The sequence below is a fragment of the Neovison vison genome, chromosome 5, assembly GCF_020171115.1.
Source record: "Neovison vison isolate M4711 chromosome 5, ASM_NN_V1, whole genome shotgun sequence".
Lineage (NCBI taxonomy): Eukaryota > Metazoa > Chordata > Mammalia > Carnivora > Mustelidae > Neogale > Neogale vison.
In genome coordinates, this window is record NC_058095.1 from 41,311,470 (window position 1) to 41,332,177 (window position 20,708).

Sequence of the window (20,708 nt, forward strand, 5' to 3'; positions counted from 1 at the left end):
TCCGGACAAGACTGAATTCCTTGTGAAGTCTGAAAGTTTAGCAAAGTGATTTACAATGGATTGCGGTATTTTATTTTGTTAATTAAGAATTCTGTGTACTAAACATAAACGGCCAAACAATTTGCAAAACTTAGCTTTCATTTCTGTTAATGGGATTGAGAGTAGTTAGTGAGCTATAAAGAAATGCAGATTGAAGTAAGCAAGAAATTATTTGGCCATATTTCTGTAAATGAGTACATTTGTGTCCTCATATCGAGAGAACAGGCCCATGTTGAGCAGCCACACTCTTTTATATTGCAGCTATGGAAGGCATCCCTCTAGAATACAATGGTTTCTATCCTTCTGCTATATCCTTGCGTGGTGGCTAAGGATTTTAATTGACCTTTTGGATCTGTCTTTTGATCCTGGATTGTCATGAATCCACTGATGGGTGTTATCTACATTAATGCACTAAGAAGAAACTCCATGGCTCAGGTAGTCTACTTCTTTGGAAAGAAACTGAGCTACCACCATAGACTGACTTCCGCTGACTTCCATTCCCCTAAGTCTCAGCATGAGGCTGAGCAAAAATGCACAAACTAGGGGCACCTGGGTGGCTCGGTGGGTTAAGGCCTCTGCCTTCGGCTCAGATCATGTTCCTGTGGTCCTGGGATGGAGCCCCACATCGGGCTCTCTGCTCAGCGGGGAGCCTGCTCCCCACCCCCCGCCTCTCTGCCTACTTGCGATCTCTGTCTGTCAAATAAATAAATAAAATCTTAAAAAAAAATCTTTTAAAAAATGCACGAAGTATTTGAATGAAATAAAACATCACTCTGTCACCATTCCCTTCTTTAAGAATCTTCCTTGAGAATGGTTCTGAAGTTGCTTTTATAATTAAGGAAAACAAGAATATTTTTATTTTAGATCTATTCCAGTCCATTAACACAACTTGTATAAAAGAAGACTTGGCTAAAAATTCTGTAACGGTATCCTTTGTCGATGAACACAGGCCACCAAGGAGCTTCTTTGCTCTCTTGCTGAATAAATGTTCCTCTTTTAAGGAAAAAATGAGTGTTTCTGGGAAGGCAGCATAAGCGAATGGCTGGCTTCTTAGAAGCCCCCCAAGTGGCACCGTCTCCATCTCTTCCAGCAGCACATGCCCGGACACACGGGCCCCGATAATCTGCTGCTGCACCTGTTCACACGTTCTGTGTTTTACACTTTCTGCATGATCATTGATTACGAACAACCACCTTGCCTGCAGGGAGGAATGTCATGAGTGTACAGAAGAATCTTGCTTTCATGATAAAAATGCTCAGAAATAAGACTATCCAGTCAATAAGGCAAAGAGACAGCTCAAGGTTAAGGAGAAAGTCATTCTAATAGGACTGAGGTTTTTGTCTATTATTATAGCTATAATGGTTGGACAAACAAATCATTTGGACAAAAACCTTCTAAATTTTAAATCACAGATTTTTTTTTCATAAAAAAATCTTTTTAATTTTAATCCACAGTGTCCTTTAAAAATTGAGACTGACATTAGAGTACCACACATTCTCTCTGCCATCAGAATAGAATTCCCACCCTGATTCTTTTCTCTTTCTTTCTTTTCTTTTTTAAAGGACTTTATTTATTCATTTGCCAGAGAGAGAGCGAGCACAAGTAGGAGGAGCAGCAGAGGCAGAGGGAGAAGCAGGCTCCTTGCCCAGGACCCTGGGATCATGACCTGAACCAAAGGCAGACGCTTAACCAATTGAGCCACTCAGGCACCCCCTGATTATTTTCTTACAATTATTAAACAAGGACTGTAACTTCACAACAGACTTATTAAAGGTACTAATCCATATTCATTTTAGTCAATATGGTTAATGAATGACTATAGCCATAAAGATGATTCTTTTGTGTTAAATAATACACAGCACAGCTTAGTTTAGGATAAATTCTCTATTCTGAAAAAAATGGGCATTTCTTTTTAGAAGACTGAATGCTTTCTTCTTTTTCATGTAGCTACTATAATCTGAAAAACAGAACTGGAGACTAAATTGATAGTAATAATCTCTTAGGGATAGCTTAGTACTAGAAAACACAATCACTTTCCAGTTAAAAACTGAAAAACACAATACTGATAAGCCAAGTAGCTTATTTTATACAAAAAGAGCACTTTTGATTTACACAAGCTTGTATGCTTAAGATAGACCCCCTTTTCCATTAGTAAATGATTTCATTTCTTCATAGCAAGTGATTTGGGTAAAATTATAACATGATCTAAATACTTTTCAATAATCATTATTATTCCAAGGCATTAAATTTTTTTCTCCATTCCTCATTTGCTTTATTCTTGTAAATATATAATGTTTCTATTTTTCCTTTTCACTTCGTATCTGTCTTAAAACTATTATTATAACCATAATCACTTGAAATTGTTTCTGATTGGAAGTATTTGTCCATAGACTCTCACATAACATTCTCTCCATCAGAGATCATCTGTTTCCAATCAACCACTTCATGGGGATGGCTCCAAAATTTTCATGAGTATCTTGGCAAAGTAAAAGTATTGTACATATTTAGCTGTGACCTAAAACTCAACATATCCAAAACTAAACTCATCATGTTTTCATACAAACTAGTTTCCTTCCAATTTTCCAGTCTATTTAGGTAATGAGATTCTCTTTGTCATATCTGACCCATTCATCAGACATATCGATCACTTAGTATGTGTTCAGTATTTTACTTTGTGTTCAATATGCAATGATGAACAAATAAACTTGGACTTGGTCTATGTAGACTTAAAACATAATTATAAACAAAGACATCGTTAAAAATAGAAGTAAGTACAATGACAGAAAAGTGTTGAATACTGTGAAAGAGTAACTTACAGCACAGACAAAGACTAAATCCCTGAACACACAAAGAACTACACAAATCAGTAAGAACAAGACCAATGATGAATAGGAGTCAGGGGAACATGCTGAACATTCAGGACACAGAAAAGACAAATGCACTTAAACACATGAAAATATGCTTAACTTTACTCCTTATGAGACAAATACAAATTAAACTGTTATGAGATGTCATGCATATCATGTTAGTAAAGATTAAAAAATTGTTTAATAAGACACTGTTGAAAGTGTGAAGAGACAGTCATTCCCATACTGATGGGAGTATAAATTGTTAACATATTTATAGGAACTTGTCAATATCTGTAAAATCTTTCTTTTTTTTTTAAGATTTTTAAAATTTATTTAACAGAGATCACAAGTAGGTGGGGAGGCAGGCAGAGAGAAAGAAGCAGGCTCCCTGCTGAGCAGAGAGCCCGATGTGGGGCTCGATCCCAGGACTCTGGGATCAGGACCTGAGCCAAAGGCAGAGGCTTTAACCCACTGAGCCACCCAGGTGCCCCTATCTGTGTAAAATCTCAAGTGCTAATAGTAACAGCTGACATTTGTTCAGTATGTGCTAGACTCTGTTCCAAGTACGACACATGTACCAACTCTGTTTGGCCTCACGGCCATTCTAAGAGGTACTGCGATCATCCCCATTTTACAGATGAGGGAACTGAGGCACAGAAAAGTGAAATCATTTGTCCAGGTTACACGGCTGGCGGGTGCCAGTGCCCAGAATCTGAAGCACTATCTTCACTGTCCTCATGTACCATTTAAACCCGCAATTCTTCTAGGAATCTAGCCCACAGGTAAGTTTTCTGTACAAGATTAACTGTTAAAACAAACAAGGATTGGCAATAATCTAAATGACCACCGATGGGGACTGACTGGAGACAGCATATCCAGATAATGGAATATTGTCCGGCTGTGAGAAAGAACCAGGAAGTAATTTATGTACTAATTTGGAAAGGGGGTGTGGGATAAAGGACCTCTGGAGAACTGCAGTTAAGGAGGTATAGACATGGGAAAGAACACTCTAGGCTGAGCAGACAGCATGTGCAAAGGCTCTGGGGATGGGACAAACTTGGCACTTTTGAGGAAGTGAGACATCACTGTTGCTGGAGTATAGTGAATGAAGGAGGGGAGGGTGATACAAGATTTGGCTGGACAGATAAGCAAATATGACTGTGCAAGGTTTTGCAGGGCATGTTAAAACTGTTTGAAAGTTTCTTAAAAAAGAAGCAGGAGATCTGCTTCTCATTAAGATGAGGAAAACTGCAAAGAATTTTGCTCCCACCATATGTGGGGAAAAGCTGTACAACCTAAAAAATATAATAATTTTTTTGAGTCCCTCAGAGACTGAGTTCCTCACCTGAGCTGACCCTGAGGTGAACCGAATTCCAAAGGGTGAGGAGCTCCTCCAAGAAAAGATGAGGCACATGAACTCTTCTCTCTTGGCAGAGCGTAGTAAGAAACGAAGCCATTGAAGTGGGTAAGAAGGAAACATCTAAAATGTTAACAGATTTGTAAGAACTGATTATGGGCTAGCATGATAGTTTTTAGTATTCCTGGGAGCTCAGCTCCCTGCCCTCCCCAAGGAGAATCTGCTCTCCCTAAACAGCTCCTTGCTTACGAGAAAGATTGGGGATGGGCAAGAGACCTGAGAAAGCCCTCTGGGTGGTGCAAGCTCATGCAAAATCTGCAAAGTTTTGAGAGGGAAGGGGATGTACAATCCACGTTCTGCGCCCTGCATGAGTACAAGATGGTGGTCAACTACACTATAGGGGGCAAGCATAGAGCTGCAGAGCCCTCAACCCTTTCTAATATGAAGGAATAGCTGGCTGTGGCTGGGGAAAGGCAGGAGACACTCCCCATCCTGGACAGGACACGGAGTGACATGAAGAAAAGTAATCTGTTCCTGGGGGATAGAAACTGTCACAGCCCCAACCCCTGCCCAAACTCCAGGAAAATCTTGTTTGTCCCAGTGAGGGGCACGGAGCCACTGGAAACCTGATGTCTTCTTCATCCTGCATGAGAACTAAGTCACTGTAGGGGCAAGGGCAGGAAACCTTTCAAATCCAGAATCCTACATGTATACAAAGAAGAATCTGACTTCCACAAAGACAGAGGCAGGAAACCCGCTTGAGCACTAAGTAGGAAGTAGGGTTGTCTGCCACTGAGGAGGGACAGAAGGCTGAGAAAGTCCTTACCCTGTGACTTGGGCACAGGGTCTGCTAAACCAGAGACTCGAGTAGGAAGGCCGAGAGCCTCTCCCCAGCCCTCACTCCCCACATCCAGCTCTAACCTTGCATGGAACAAAAAGAAAGAGCCATCTGCTTGTTGCGGAGGGCAAGGGAACAACATTAAACATCCACATCCACTGTGATGTGTGTACAGCCCGCTGCCTTCCAGCTGAGGACCAAGCAGGACACTGAGAAAAACCCTCCAGCATTCTGGACCTTACATAAGCACAGGGGAAGGGCAGACAACCACTGGACGACTCCAAATTCATTGTGATTCTAGAAACGCAAGTAAACCCAGCTTGCCTACAAATGAGACCGAATGCCCCACCCTCCCCCACTGCATCACCTGCCTCGCTAATGTCCTGACAGAGATGAGACAGGCCCGCTTCTGGGCTTAAATAATATTTATCCCAGTGTCCACGGTTCTGTATATTTAATGTCTGACATTGAATCAAAATTAGGAGACACACAGGAGAAAAAAAAGAGATCATTGTCAAAAGATAAAACTACCAACAAAATCAGATTCAGGGATAGATAAAATATTGGACTTTAAAATAACTATGATAAAAAATAATAAAATAAAATAACTATGATTATATAACAAAAGATCTAGTGGAATCTAGTAAATTATGGTTGTCTAACCTATACCAATGCTCGTTACTTATGTATATTGTGCAGAAGGTGGATGATTGAGCTTGTGGAGGCTTCCAGTGCTGTGAAATACCGCGACAGGACAGAGGGCCGAGTGAACGGAAGGGATTTGTAGGAAGGATTGAAATACTGGGCCCCAGACGATAAACTGAATGAGAAGACAAGTAAAAACGACAATGGAGGCTGAAGGATAGAGAAAATAGCTAGGAGGTCTGACTGAGGACCATCCAGCATGTCATCAGCTGGGGAAGTGGGAGTTTGAGCCACTCTCTGATGATGCCAAGGCTCTTGGTGAGAGTGGAGGACCACAGTGCCAGTGGACAAAAGAACAGAAGAGTTACGTTCACATAGACGACGATGGCAGGAGGTGGGGATGGGGAGGAAACTGGAGAATGAGAATTCTGAGCATAAAATAAAGATGATACCATCAATCTCAGAATTCAAAGAGAGCCAAATTTACTTGAAAAACACTCGCTAGTGTAATTGTGATAAAGGTTCAAATACATCTTACTTCTAGGATCTGTTATCTTGAGAGGAAGGGAGGGAGGGAGAGAAGCAGAGGATGAGGGAAGAAGGTGGGGTAAGGGAAGGGAAAACAGAAGGGGAAAGAGAGACCTTTGTAACTCATAGGAAGGTTTCCCTAAAGAATATCACAATCATCACACAGTACAATTTTCACTTGATGTGCAGTCAGAAAATCCAAATCTGTATGTAATATTCTTCAAGTACAAGTCAAATAACCACGGAAAAGTAATAATTTATGAAGTCTCCACTTTCTCATCTACAGTATACAGTAGTGATTCATAGCTGTTGTCTCACCGGGGGGGGGGGTATCATGAGACTCTCATTAGATAATATAACCTAAACAATGATATATAAAAGGAGACCATTATTAGTCATAGTAATTAAAATAACAGCTCATTCTTCAGAGCTATGGTTCTAGAGATAATATAGAGTAATGGATGCTTTATATAAAAAATAAGTATTTAAATTATCTGCAGGGGAAATCTCTACTAAGGTGTAGATCTTTATACAATCCTCTTCTTAATACAGGAAATGATATAGTCTCTATTTCACCCATGATAACATCTGTTGAGTGGTGTGATGGTAAATATTTGACAACCACCTCTTGCAGGGGTGGGGAGGGTTGGAGAGCGCTCATTTGTAGCATTTACTGATTTCTGTAGTGTAATTACTCCTACCATGACTGATTTCAAGCTACTAATGTGATGTCACTGGCTACAGGGTTCGGAAGCAATGCCAAGTGGTACACCAATGCATTGTGTTCCCAGGTCTAATAGACTTAGATAAGAACAAAGATGATAGTACAGTGTAGGAAAATGATTAGGAAGTGGTGAGTTCTGAGTATTTTAAAAAATATTTTATTTATTATTTATTTGACACAGAGAGAGATCACAAGTAGGCAGAGAGGCAGGCAGAGAGAGAGAGAGAGAGGGAGGAAGCAGGCTCCCTGCTGAGCAGAGAGCCCGATGAGGGGCTTGATCCCAGGATCCTGGGGTCATGACCTGAGCCGAAGGCAGAGGCTTTAACTCACTGAGCCACCCAGGCACCCCAAGTTCTGAGTATTTATTACCTTTTTAAAAAAATGTACTTTAAATTTACATTTTAACTATTTTGATTTTTAATAAAGTCCATGTTTGACAGTCAGCACATTAGAAAGTACTAGCCAGCTCCAATATAATCTCTGTGGAGCCCATCTCTCTTTTAGTTTCTTAGCCCTAATAGAAAGTTCCAAAAATCAAAGGAGAGAAATACCATTTTGTCCATTAGGTGATTCATGAAACTGATTATTACCACCCTCGTCTGATGATGTGAAGCATCACTGCCCTAATAGTGAATGGTGTATTTAGTAAATGTTTACATAAAGCTTTCTAGGTACCTGGCATTCTTCCAGGCATATCCTAAACATTAGCTCAGTGTATCCTCCTAACAATCCTTTGCGATTGCTACTATTATTGACCTTATTTGACAGGAGAAAACTGAGGGGCACAGAGCTTTACGTAGCTTGCCCATTGTCACACTGCTAATAAACAGAGCAGTCACAGTTTGAACCCAAGCAATCTGGTGCTACAGCCTAGGCGTTTAATCAGTGCTGTGAGGCTTTCGCTTCCCTAATTCCTGGGTGCACTGCCAACGATCGATATTTCAAAACGGTCAAATAACACCTTTGCCTAACTTTTTGTATAACAATAACAAAAACAGAAAACAAAACTCCCATATCTCAATTTCTGCACTATTACCCAGAGAAATGCTCTTTTGAAAGGAACTAAAATAATTTTTAGGCTTGAACACAAAGCAGTCTATTTTAGAGACATTTTATGTTAGATTTACAATTGTACAAGTTAATTTGTAGGTCTGAATCGCAGTTCCAATTTTAAAAGAACTACCAGCTAATTTTACTATGAAAAAGGAATCTATTATACTCAGAGATGATTGTAATCTAAAAATAGCCAAATAATGCAGTATTTTAAATATAAAAATAATTTCTAAGGAAATAATCTCTTAAAAACTATATAGATTTTCTGAATTTGTTTTAAACACTCCTTGAAATTAGACTTGCATAAAGTATAAACAGACATAATTTTAGACCCACGGCTTGAGTTTTTACCACATGGTTACATAAATCATTTAAACAAGCAAAGGAAAAAAAAAAGCAAATGACATATATAATGTAGAAAGATTTTATATGTTTCGATATTTGTACGTCTCAAATTCAGAAGTTGAAATGCTAACAGAGAGAAGTTCTTTCTAGTTAGAAGTCACTAACTAGAAGTGACTGAGCAAGTTAAAAAGCTGTAACATATTAAATGAACAACATGGTAAAAATATTTCCAGAGGTTATTTGGTGGTTCATAGTCTTCTTTATCTTGTTGTCACCATTTCTGGTCAAATAAATACCACACTAATATCCACTTAACAGGATGGAAAAAGCTAATATTCATTTTCTATGTTTCTCTTCCTGACAGATGCAAAACTCCGTATTTTTACAGTTGGAAGTCCTTTATTTCCAGTTAAGATCATGGGGTCCAGATATTTGAGAAGCCAGTTTAAATGTTCTTTCTTAACACTGTTAACTCTCATCTCATGACCCAGACTGAGGAAGAGAATGCAGGCTTCTACTGACAATTTTCTCTGGGTATTTTACACAGTGCTGGGGCAATGATGTGGTTTAGTTTGGTTTTGCTTAAAATCAATGACATACAATGGACTTCATTCTGTGTACGAACATGACTGAGCACAAAAGTTGCTGAAGCTATCCTCACAAGAGTGTGAGATCTTTATCTGTATAATCAGTCTATAGAGGTGATATATGTGTGTGTCTTTGTGTGTGAGGGGGTCCTAATTCCTTTTAGTGTACAAAGATAAACAGGATTTCCTTAAAGCACTTATGTTATTAGAGAAATAAACATATTAAGAGGTTAGTGGCTGCTGAACATGAATTAATAGATCAACTAGAAGGAGGAAAAAAAAAAAAGAGGAACTGCACTTCTTCTTTTTTTTTTTTTTTTACACCATTCAGGAAAACAGATTTAGTGACTAGAGGTGGTAAAGTTGCTGTCAAGAAAGCTTGATATTCACTGGTTAAGACTAATGGCAGTATGTTGGGTATTCCAAAATAGACACCACTACTTGCCTCCAATAGCAGGTTGCCTGAGAGTAATAGGAAGACAGACTTCCTAAGAAAACAGGAAGAGCAGTTTGTTAACTAGGTCAAAATGCCAGCTAGATTCAAACCAACAGAGAAATGAACATACCTCTCAAGGTGACTTCATGAGTACATCAATGGAATGTCATTAGCACTCGACTACCATCACATACTCATAAAAGTATCCCATATCAGAATACCAATATTCTAGAAATTATATATTTTGGAAGTGAGCTTTCAAGGAAACATATGTTCATGACTGTACATGTTTTCTTACAAACTTAGCAGCCTGAGACAATACCCACTTATTAGCTCATTGTCCTGCAGGTTGGAAGCCGGGCATGGCATGCTTGGGTTCTCTGCTGAGGGTATGCAAACTAAAACCAAGGTGTCAGCTGAGGTGAGTTTTCATCCGAGGTTCTGGGGGAAAATTTGCTTCCAAATTCATTTTTGTTGTTGGCAGAATTCAGTTCCTTTCAAGCTGTAGGATTAAAGTCCTCATCTTCCTGTGGGATGTTAGTTGGGGCTTACACGTCGCTGGCATTCCTTGCCAGGTGACCCCGCCTCCATCTCCAAGCTAGCAATAGCATGGAACATCTTTTCATGCTTTCAATCTGACTTCTCTGTCTTTGACTTCTAGATTCAGATTTAAAGCGCTTATGTGATTAGGCCTTCTGGGATAATCTCCCTGTTTTACCGTCAACTAAATATATACGCAACATCTCTTCACAGCAGCTCCTAGGTTAGTATTTGGTTGAATAACTGGTAGAAAGTGTGTATACAGGGACGCCTGGGTGGCTCAGCTGGTTAAGCAGCTGCCTTCGGCTCAGGTCATGATCCCAGTGTCCTGGGATCGAGTCCCACATCGGGCTCCTTGCTTCTCCCTCCTTCTCCCTCTGACTCTGCCTGCCACTCTGTCTGCCTGTGCTCGCTCTCTCTCTGACAAATAAATAAATAAAATCTTTAAAAAACAAAGTATGTATATATACCAGTGGCCAGGAATCTGAAGGGACATCTTAGAATTCTGTCTACCACAATGTTCATTTTATTTTATTTCATGTCTAAATCAGAGGTGTGACACTTTTTTGTCCCCAGAAAGGGAAATGTCACTGAGTGGGTTTGGATATGCTGGCCTCAAATCTCCGTATTCCATCTTTCAATCTGATTTGGAATCTCATGCAAGCTGGTAAAGCCAGTTAAAATCTCCCTCAGAACTTGTCCAGCATGGTAACCTTCAAACAATCTTAGCAGGCTATTGGCTCCTTAAATGCCCAGATCATGGATCTGCCAGGAACTTTGCTCAACACCTTTTCCACTCACATTTGTTGAGTGCTAACTATCCAAGGCCTGGTAGAATGGTGGCCAGATTCAGAACAGTGCCTCACACACATATACACTGGGCACTCAAGAAGTATTTGTTGACTAACTACAGAAATTTGACTCCCATGAAGGCTGATGGTTCAGTGAATCCTGCACATATTTGAAATTCTACTGTTGTTCTAAGGTCTTTGTACTCACCAGGGGAACTTTCTCACAAATATTTGCACAACTGTTATTTGTAGATTTTGACAACAGGGTAGTGGAGGACCATCAGATAGGCAATTTTTACAAACATTGACACAGACCAGATGAAATTAAATCAAGATCGTTAAAAAAAAATCAAGATCATTGATGTTTTCTGTATTGAGGATAACAATACCTCTAACAATACCTCTAAGTATCACTAATTCCCAGTTAGCATTTTGATGTTAACACTGTCTTTAAGTTAAAAAAAAAAAAAGAAAGAAAGAAAAAAAGTTTATCTAGAAATTTGTTAAAGATTTCACGTAAAATCTGAACAAATCAGAAAACCAAAACTTTTGGATATTTGTCCTTAAGATTTAACTTTTCATTACATGTATGTTGTAAAAAGATTTAAAGAAAAGCAATAAAAACACCTTTGTAGAGCAAGGGAATATTTCAAATAATACCTTTCATGCAGTCAGATAAACTCAATATGAATGAAAGAGTTACAAACTCAAATAAAAGTGATCTGAACTTTGCCTTTTCTCCTCTACAAAGAATATTAGTTCCCACAGTATAATGATCACCTAATTTTTTTTTTTAAACAAACCACAGTATAACATTTAGGACCCTTTCAAAACACGTATTTATAAAAGGACACGTACTTGAATGTTCATATGAGCTTCTGTAAAATCCCCAGTTCAGCTGTCCATCAATTAGTGACTAGATAAACTGTGGAATATTAATCCAATGGGATACCACTCAGCAATACTGACACAGAACACCAAGGATGAATCCTAAAAGCACTATACCATTAAGCAGAAGATGTTACATACTTATAGTTTAACATGAAATTTTAGGAAAAGTAAAGCTATAGTGGCAGAAAGCCTGGGACCAGAAGTAATGGAGAAGACTGATTACACAGGGGCACAGGATGAAGTTCTGGAGTCATGGTGGTGGTCTATAACTGTACACATGCTCAAAACTCAGTGACTTGTACACTTACATTTTATTGCACACAAATTACAGAACTTAATCTAAAAGAGCAGAGGGAAAGCTCTCAAAGCAGTGGTATGAACAACCCCAATTTAAACAGAACAAAACAAAACAACACTGGGGTGTCTGGGTGACTCAGTAGGTTAAGTGTCCAGCTCTTGATTTTGGCTCAGGTCATGATCTCAAGGTCATGAGATCAAGCCCCACATCAGGCTCTGTGCTCAGCAGGGAATCTGCTTGAGATTCTTTCTTTCCCTCTCCCTCTGCCCCTCCCTCAAATAAATAAACAAATCTTTAAAAAATTAAAAATTAAAAAAAAATGCTTTAAAATATGGCTCCAGTCTTTTTTTTTTTTTTTTTTAAGATTTTATTCATTTATTTGACAGACAGAGATCACAAGTAGGCAGAGAGGCAGGCAGAGAGAAAGGGAAGCAGGCTTCCTGCCGAGCAGAGAGCCTGACTTGGGGCTTGATCCCAGGACCCTGGGACCATGACCGGAGCCAAAGGCAGAGGCTTCAAACCACTAAGCCACCCAGGTGCCCCTCCAGTCTTTGTTTTTATCTTCAAGTCCTATTAATCCCACTCATTGTCTAGCCACTGAGCTATTTCCTAGCACATACCATGTCTGTCTTTCTCTCTATGCTTTTCCAGATACTGTTCTTTCTGCCTGGAATGCTCATCACTATGGAATACAGTCACTCAACAATCACTTTTGAAGGAATTTCAAAGACCACAGTCATGTACCAGAGTTTCCTTGTCCAGCTTGTAGGCAGGTCTCTGATTTAGAGATTTTTCAATTTGGAAGTCTATCCAGAATTTTTTCCTTTGGTGGAAAAATCCACCCACAGTGGAATGCACAAATCAGAGTGCACATTTACCGAATTTTGACAAATGCCTACAGCCATGTAACCCCAAATCTTTTCAAGATATAGAATAGTACCATCATCTCAGAAAGATCCCTTTCCAGTGGATTCTTACTACCATCCCCCTAGAGGCTAACACTGTTCTAATTTTTAAAAATATTATAATTTCTACTTTTTGAATTTCCACTTAGTTTTAAAAAATGATTTCTATTTCTTTGCTTAGATTGCCAATTTTTGCATTGGTTGTGGGTGTATTTTCTTGCACATAGTTATATCAGACACTCTGAAGACACCTATATCCTCATCCTAAAAGTGGAATAAATAAAAAACTTATCCCATGTTGGTTTCTTCTTTCAAGTTTTGACTAATCCCTGGAAGCTGCCTGATTTTATTCACTCTCCAGAGGCTTCAGGTGGTTGTCTTTCATTTTTGTCCATGGTTTATAATTGGGTTAGGCAGGATGGTTAGTCTGCCAGGAGCCTACTTGGCCATACTGGAAGCAAAACTAACAGATTGTTTTGATAGAAAGGGATCTTAGGAATCCTCTCTCCAATTGTCTGATGTTACAATTTGGAGACTGACACCAAAATAGGTTGAAGGGCTTTGTCACGGACTCAGTTACAGAGAAGGACAGTAATGGAACTTTGAATCTGCTGACCATCCTCTATGCTACTCCTCAACAATGCTCAAAAAACAATTTCTGTGCAGGGTGTAAAATGTACTCAGACCTCTTCTGCAAATGTAAATAGTGTATTAGCTCTCAATTATTAACTACTGCCTGCTTAACAGTTTGCTATTACTATGAACTAAATGTGTGTGTCCCCACAAAATGTGTATGTTGAAGCCCCAGCCCCCAATGCCCGGTCCTGGCACACAGGGGCACGTAAGGAAGTAATTAAAGTGAAACGAAGTCAGGGGCGCCTGGGTGGCTCAGTCTGTTAAGCATCTGCCTTCGGCTCAAGTCATGATCCCAGGGGTCCTAGGATTGAGCCTCATGTAAGGCTCCCTGCTCAGTGGGGAGTCTGCCACCCGCTTATCTCTCTCTTTCTCAAATTAATAAACAAACTCTTAAAGAAACAAGTTAAATGAGGTTGTAAGAGTGAGGGCTCTAATCCAACAGGATTACTGTCCTTGTAAGAGACACTAGAGAGCACCCCACCCCTCCTCCTTCCCTATGCGTGCACAAAGGAGAGGTCACGTGAGTACACACAGAGATGGTGACTGCTCACACGCCAAGAGGTCTCAGAATGAAACCCACAGTCTATTCTGTAAATGCCTTTGTTTTTGGACTTCCCTGCCTCCAGAACTGTGAGCAATAAATCTCTGATATTTAAATCACCCAATCTACAGTATTTTGTTATGGTAGCTTGAGCAAACTAAAAGAGTTATAAAAATGGATCCAAATCTGCACACTGGTAAATCAGCTTACTTGACAGCTTACTTACTTCAGCTTGACTACGCAAAGGTAAATTCATACTCTTTAAAAGAGCTTGAACTCGGGGCACCTGGGTGGCTCAGTGGGTTGAGCCACTGCCTTCGGCTCAGGTCATGATCTCAGGGTCCTGGGATCGAGCCCCGCATCGGGTTCTCTGCTTGGCAGGGAGCCTGCTTCCCTTCCTCTCTCTCTGCCTGCCTCTCTGCCTACTTGTGATCTCTCTCTGTCAAGTAAATAAATAAAATCTTTAAAAAAAAAAAAAGAGCTTGAACTCAGAAATATAAAATCTGCCAATCAGTACTATAGAAGTAAAGTTGTTTTAGGGCTAACTCCAGCACTTTCAGTAAATCTGTTATGAGGCTGGAGGGCAAACAGAGTTTCTAGAACAATTTCACCCTATTACTTTTCTTATTTTTTTAAATGCTTATATATAAACTATTAATAAAAATCAGAGTCTAGTCTATACATTCCTTAAATAGTCATACCTTCCAAAACAGCACATACACAGACACCATGGAAAATGCAGACTCTGCTTCCTGATCTGTAATGGACCTCTTCTCCTCCCTCCTTAATTTCCATACCTCCTGGCCTCACAGCCTGACCTATCATTTGGACCTCATCTTACTCCTCAGAGTCTCCACAAAAGCTGTTACTTCCATCTCTTCTCATGGTGTCACCGGGGCCCCACTTCCCTTTTTACCCAAACTTTTTTTAAAAAAGATTTTATTTATTTATTTGAGAGAGAGAGAAAATGAGAGAGAATGAGAGGGGAAGGTCAGAGGGAGAAGCAGGTCCATTGCTGAGCAGGAAGCCCAGTGTAGGACTCAATCCCAGGATTCCAGGATCATGACCTGAGCTGAAGGCAGTCGCTGGAACAAGTGAGCCACCCAGGTGCCCCCCACCCACACATTCTTGATATTATGTGTCCACGGTGACCTGTCCTGGCATCCTGTCATATCTTTATGTCAACCCAACCCAGCACCGCCTGGATACGGAGCAGTAACCAATCATGAATAAGTGAACGGCATTTTAGTGAACACAAATTAGGAAACACGGTGTACAATCAGGAACGCATTATCTATTAGGATTTCAAGTCATATTTCTCTTTTTACATTATTCCTTTATTTCTCCCCCCACATTCTCTTTTTGTTCATTGCCACTTGCTGTTGTGATCAGGTGGTCTGTTATGGTAACATTAGGTCACAATATTTCATTTCTTACTCTAACTTTCTTTTATCCTGCCTCTCTGTCTGGCAACACTTAGTAAAGATCATCCATATCATAAGCTACGAAATAGGAAAGTTATTTCTCATTTGATCAGTGATGATTATAATTTCTGATAATTCTGGATGAAAACACATGCAATTATAGTTAATTTTTATTTCTATATAGTGACTTGATTCGACTGATATAGACAACCATTCCAAGTAAGTTAGGTGCCAATTCTGCCAACTTTCCCTTTAACTTTATACTGTTACATTCAGCTGTAGTAAGACCTCAAAGCATTTCTTTTCCCGTTCATTGAATTAGCTTAATAAATTACTGGACAAAAAGAAAAGTTGTTGTATTTGGGGATCTTGATAACAAATGTACTTTGGCAAGAGGTTATCAACTATGTTGCTGGAATTTGGAGTCCTCTGAACAAGCCAAATTTTGGGACTGGCGTTTGTGCAAACCTCCCATTTCAAAATTGTGTGTCTATTTTAATTAATAATAAAAAAGAAGGATAACAAATGAATACAAGGGATATAAAGTCACATGAATTTGAATAAAATGAAAGGATTAGTGAAATCACTGGAAGAGTTTCACTAATTTAAAAATGGAGTTTCCTACTTTTAAGTGCACCTTGATTTGAGATAATGATCTTTAGGGAGATATATACATATACATATACATATATATATATATATATATATATATTTGGTTAATTTATTTTCATCATCCTAAAAAATTTTTATTTATTTTTATTTATATTATTTATTTATTTATTTGGTGGGGGGATGCATATGAGCCACGGGAGGGGCAGTGAGGGAAGGAGAAAGAGAATCCCAAGCAGACCCTGTGCTGAGTATGTTGCCCGATGTGGGACTCGGTCCCACGACCTTGAGATATTGACCTGGGCTGAAATCAAGTGTCCAACACTTAACGAATTGAGCCACCCAGGCACCCCTCTTTCAGGATATATTTCAACAACTGGATAAATACCTGTAACTAAAAACTTTACATATTTATTGTTAAAGAAATGCTTCAAAAGTTCTTAAAAAGTTTCTTCTTCTAAACTAATCCCTTTCTATTATTTCCATCTGCTTAGGAAATCAAACCTCAACATACATGCCTAAATATGAAAGTTTACAACCTAGAGAGAAACTTCGGATCAGCTCCTGCGATGACTTTTATAAACTCAAATTACTTGGGAGCTTAAATTAACTGCCCTCTATGAATAATATGAATTGCTGTGTGGAATAAAATCTTTTTTCATTTTTTAAATATAGTCATACCGGAAAAAGAAGGAAGTAAAAATGCTCTCACTACTCTGAACTTTGGCTCTTCCCAATGGAGGTCCCACTCCTTCACTCATCTCTGCATGTGTACAGGCTACTAACTGTGCCTAGAGTCACAATTCCTTCTTTTCCTCCCTGACTTTTAAGCTTCTGCTCATCAATCCAGAACCAGCTTAGATGGTACTGCCTGAGTGCGTCCTTCCTGGGTTTCCTTGGCAGAACCCACCTTCCCCTCCTTTATGGCACTTACATGGTCTGTACCAGGTTCTATCACAGCACTAGTTCCTTGAGGGCAAGGACCATGTTTTATTTATCTCTATCACTTTCTGGCATGCAGGATAGTCTCTGGTGTGCAATAAATGTTCAGCCCTAATGGTTTGTTGAGTTCTTATACCCCAAGAATTAAACCTTCCTCAGAGCTTAAAAAAAAAAATAAGGCAAAATTTCCTGGAGAAACTTAGAAAAAAAATTGGCATTTTCATAAGGAATGCTTCCAGGTGAAAGGAACAGGCTATCCAATTAGCTGGGCAAATACACAGGGGTTTATTTTTAAGGAGTTGGGAGGTTTCTCAACAATAACATCAAGGTCCCATGTTTTTTCTTTCTACGCCAGCATCCTTAGCGTACAGGTGGTTCATCTTCACACCTTTCACCTTCTGGTTGCAAGAGGGCCCCCAAAACTACAGGCATTACATCCACATCAAAGGCAGAAAAGAAGGAAAAAGAGGTAGTCCAGTTCCCGCTGTCCTTATCTGTTAACTGAAAGCTTACCCAGAAATTCCCAAGCAGACTTTTGTTGATATCTCATTGGCCAGAACTAGGTTGTGGGGCTACCGCCAGATGTGGGAGGCTGAGAAAGCAAGTATCTGATTTTACAGTTTCTGGTGTGATAGACCTCGTCAGGCAAACACTAAATTGGCCATAGGTGATGAAAACAAAAAGATAATAGGAGAGTGGTTTAAGGTTTAGATATTAAGGTGTCAGAATGAGTTTGCCTGAGACTTTGGAGGACCCTAAGGTATCAGTGCAAACAGGCATATAGTTAACTATTTTCTCAAGATATTTTCTCAACTGTGGTTGCTTATAATGGTATAAATAATGAGATACCGGTTTCAATCTTGCATCCCACAATTCTTCCAGTGCTTTTAAAGAATTATGTCTCCCATTCACCTCAACCGCCTTTTGGTTCCATTCCTGCCACTCAAAATTTCTCTGAGCCAAATCTTAAATGTTTCCTTCTCTATAAAGGTTTTACGGATTTTGAAATAATTTCCCTCCTTATTCTTCCGAGCTATTGGCACTTTTTATCACTCATCAAATACTTAGCGTCTTCAACTCTGCATTATGATAATTTGCACAGATATTTTGTTTCCCTCCCCCCCATAGACTGCTACCTCCTAGAGGGTACAGAGTCTTCTTCCCCAGACATATTTGGTTCTAGACGTATTATCTTGTGAATTGAATATCTAATTCATTTCCTTTCATTTGCTTATGGAGACTCTTAGTGTTGGAAAGAAGGGAATGGAAGGAAGACCAACATGTGTGAAAACAGGGCCATTGCTAGCCTGTGGCATGGCTAAAAAGTTTCCATTTTGTGTTGAAAATGGCACTCCCTTCCATGGCTGGAAGGAACACCTCCTTCTGAGCTGATGTGACTCTGAGGGCATGGAGCTTGCCAGGGTACTGGTCTTTCTGTGAAAATTATAAGATGGTGCCCCTTCCTCGGGAAACGAGGTCCTGTACCAGAACCTCCAGTTGGCTGCACTTCAGCCCCCACATACTCACTTGCCCTTTGTTTGCTCAAAATGCTCAATGCTCTGCAGCAGCCATACGGAAGGGGTTTCAGAAGAAAAGACTCATTTTCACCCAGCATATCTACAAGTCTTTTGGGATTTCTCCAGGCTCTCAGTGATGGGCAAAACACAGAACTTCCCATTTTTGTATAGATCTAACTGTTCAAGGTTCTTGCTTAGAATTGAACCAAAATCTGTCCTTCTGTTGTTTTTATCTGATGGTCCAAAGACTTTACCTCTGATGCTATATATAATAACCATGTCTCAGAGCACTGGCATTGAAGCTGTCTCCTGAGCAACACGCAAGTAATAGCACGCAACTATTTATAGGCAGAAACCACGAACATTGTAATTGATTATCAGACATGTGTATGAATGTGTAAACACCTGTAAAATCCAGTAGATCAAATCTACTTTAGGAGTCTAATTTATAAACCCTGGAAATCTTAAACTTCCTTGCTTTTTCCCCACTGGATCACCGTCTTCTATTTTCCTCTATTTTATGACCTGCCTACTTTATTTAATCACTTGCCACGCCACATCGATCACTGACCATCTAACAATTAACTATGGAGTTTAATTTGAAAATATGAGTACTGATAAAAAGTTAAATGCTTGCAGGTGAATTTACAGAACAGTAAGAACTGATATTTAAAATGTAGCAGTATTAAAAATTATTCTTTCTCATGTCCTCTAAGTAGCTTGGGAAAGGTCTGAAATTAATTGAAAAGAGAACTCCAGAAAATAAGGGGGGGGGGTGGAGAGGGGATCCTTTTAATGTATATTTTCTACTTGAGGGGCATGCTTTGGTAACCTTAACTGTGGTTATATGTTAAGAATAAAACTGGTTTGATCTGATGACTAATCAAATACATTCTTAAAAGTTTTCAGTATAACAAAGAAATACAAAGGGAAGGGGCAGAAACACAGTATGCTTAGGAAATTCCACTTACTCAATAATTTATTAGTACATTTTAGTAATGAACATAGGCTGAGTTAAAGTTTATCTTTGTATCATTTGCTAGAACTAAATACAAAGATACTTGGCTAAAGTAGAAGATTAACCATCAGTTAAGGTGTAACATATATGCAGATATATTTTTATTTTATATGCTTATATTTGTGTATTTTATTTTAAATAAAAACATATAAATATATATTCATTTGTCAATCTTTATTAGGTCAAAGCTTTTTCTTTGTTGATTAGTCCCCTGATTAGTGCTCTGGTTTTTTGTTTTTTCTTTTATTTGCAGAAACCACACTCAAAATGCATCAGCTATCATTTTTACTTTTAGTTTCTTTAAAGTGGAAGGAGAACTAAAAAGTTATGAAAAATCTAGTGGCAGAATTCTTCTAGACTTTTATAATTTCCCTCCAGTCTTTTACAGATGACTCCCTCACATCTAATCAATAGCATTCATTACAAGCTGACCTTTATCAAATCTCTCTAAAGCAACCAACTTAATTTTTGTAAAAATAACTTTTTCTTTTCACATTATTTCATTAAATTACAAATTATGCAATTAATTTAGAGTAGCAAGTACACCCGACATTAATCCTTTTGGAAACAAAGACAACCAACTCTGATAAACATTCTAACTGGCAGCAGCTTAAGTTCAGGATAGCGCTGGAAAGAAGACAGGACAGACACCACCCACCGGCATCAAAGAGTGTGCTTTATAGAGAGAAACGATCAGCTGGTTAACCTGGTTAAGACAGTTTCTACTTTTTTTGGAGCAAGTGGTTCTAAAAACATACATATATACATACACACAGTATTAATGACTGTGGAGTATTTTATAATTTACTGAGATAGTTTTTTTTTTTTTAAATTTTACTATTGATTCTGGGAATCAAGCCCTGCATTGGGCTCCAGGTTCAACAGGGCATCTCTCCCTCTCCTTCTGCTCTTCCCCCGACACACACACAAGCACGCCCTCTTTCTCTCAAACTAAATCTTCAAAAAAAAAAAAAATTAAAACCAGTCACTTTTTCTTGGTTTCCACAATACTATATTTATCCTAATTTCTATCTTTCTGACCACTACTTTTTTGTGTAGCTTCTTCTTTCTCTATAGAACTTTAAATTTTGTTCTTAGGATTCAGTCTTGAATCCCCTTCTTTTCTTGACTTGTATTCTCATGCTCAGTGATCTCACAACATCCCAAACTTAAAAAACTCTACCTGTGCTGCTGA

The 20,708-nt window shown here is 39.0% G+C and overlaps 1 protein-coding gene across 9 annotated transcripts in view; it reads right to left on the reverse strand.

Moving 5' to 3' along the window:
* Positions 1–20,708, reverse strand: part of STXBP4 (syntaxin binding protein 4) — a 270,874-nt gene that overhangs the window by 129,180 nt on the left and 120,986 nt on the right. The window lies entirely within an intron of this gene.